The 1843-nt window shown below is 40.9% G+C and overlaps 1 protein-coding gene across 1 annotated transcript in view; it reads left to right on the top strand.

Moving 5' to 3' along the window:
* The window catches only part of PECR (peroxisomal trans-2-enoyl-CoA reductase), a 39362-nt gene that overhangs the window by 32592 nt on the left and 4927 nt on the right, over positions 1-1843 (top strand). The gene's annotated exons all lie outside the window — the stretch shown is intronic.

Genomic DNA, 1843 nt, shown 5'->3' with positions numbered 1-1843 from the left:
ATATGTATTTATGTGGCTTATGTTGTCTATATTTGCTGTATTAAAAATTAAAACCAAAATTTAAGAAATATTTATGAATTCATTTAAAAATAGTAATAAAGGAGCACATGTTAACATAACATTTAATCAAAAATAGCTACATTTAAGAAAAGAAACAAGAAAACCATTATTTATTTATTTATTTTTGGTTCAAGCAATTCTCCTGCCTCAGCCTTCTGAGTAGCTGGGATTAACAGGCATGCACCAGCATGCCTGGCTAATTTTTGTATTTTTAGTAGAGACAGAGTTTCACTAAGTTGGCCAGGTTGGTTCGAACTCCTGACCTCAGGCGATCCACCTGCGTCGGCCTCCCAAAGTTCTGGGATTACAGGCCTGACCCACCGCGCCTGGCCGGTTTTTTGTGTTTTTGAGGGGGTGTGGTTTACAGAGCGTTAGAGGTCATGATTACTCACCATGATTACGTGAGATGGTTGTTGTCTGGCTGGCATTTCAGAAAGGAGCTCATTGGAGCAAGTCTCTTTTTGATGGGCGAACTTTAACAAACATGTTCATTGGCTGAGTTGTCACTACTGGATCAAACAGGGTTAAAACCAGCTCTGTTGCTTGTTACCATGTCTCAGTACAATCTGCCTTTTTGCAGCAATGTGGGACCTTTTAAATAGGGAATTCTGTGCCAGCCCTGTCCAATAGAAATACAGTAATAGCCACATTTGTAATTTTAAACTTTCCAGGAGCCACATAAAGAGCTGAGATTAATTTTAATAATATATTTGATTTAGCCTAATACATCCAAAACTGTCAATTCAACATGTAATCAACATCAGAAATTGAGATTATTTTCTTCACCCCTTGGAGCCTTCAGGATTAATGAGATATTTTACATTATTTTTCCCATACTAAGCCTTCAAAATCCAGTGTGTGTTCCACACTTACGGCACGCACGTCTCAATTTGGACTAGCCATGTTGAAAGTGTTTGAGTAGGCAGCTATGGCTAGTGGCCTCGTTTTAGATAGTGCAGCTCTGTACTAGCTGCTGGGAATACAAGGATGGAGAGAAGGCTTGGCTGCTCTCCAAGCTCTTAGGGTCTTGTAAATGTAGGACCAGGACTGGGATGAGGCAACCAAGGCATGGACACAAAATGTAAGGACCCACTCCCTCTCAGGGAAGATTTTGCCCTTGTGCAAACCTGAGAGTGAATACCTCCTTAAATCTTGCACCCTTGACACCTTATTTGCCTCACTCTAGTCCTGGCCCTGCCTGAGGTTCTTTTAAACTGCAGATTCTGGGACCCCAACCCCAGAGCTTACAATTGCTATGATCCTGGAAGGATCTAGGAATCTGGAGTTTCAGTAAGCCTCCCTAGTGATTCTAATGCAGGTGTTTTGGATCATCACTGTTTAAGAAACCCTGCTTCTTCCCACAGCCTCAAATGAGTGCTCCTTTACAATCAGTGAAATAACTTCCTTCTGATTGGGTTGGGAGTAGATGGTGCTGAACCCATCAGTTCCCTATTTGAATTTTTAAGGAGTGCAGTGGGAGTCCGAAGTGCCTTTGAGTTTCTTTTGAAATGGAGTCTCACTCTGTCACCCAAGCTGGTATGTAGTGGTACAGTCTCAGCTCACTGCAACCTCCTAGGCCCAAGCAATCCTCCCACCTTAGCCTTCTAAGGAGCTGGGACCACAGTGCTTAAAACTTTAAACACCACAGTGTTTTTTTTAAAAAAAGAAAGAAGAAAACCTTTCTTTCTTTCTTTCTTTCTTTCTTTCTTTCTTTCTTTCCTTCTTTCTTTCTTTCTTTCTTTCTTTCTTTCTTTCTTTTCTTTCTGTCTGTCTTTCTTTCTTT

This window comes from Piliocolobus tephrosceles, chromosome 11 (genome assembly GCF_002776525.5).
Source record: "Piliocolobus tephrosceles isolate RC106 chromosome 11, ASM277652v3, whole genome shotgun sequence".
NCBI classification, from domain to species: Eukaryota; Metazoa; Chordata; class Mammalia; order Primates; family Cercopithecidae; genus Piliocolobus; species Piliocolobus tephrosceles.
Note: the sequence above shows the minus strand (reverse complement) of the source record. Positions and strands in the feature narration are given on the sequence as shown.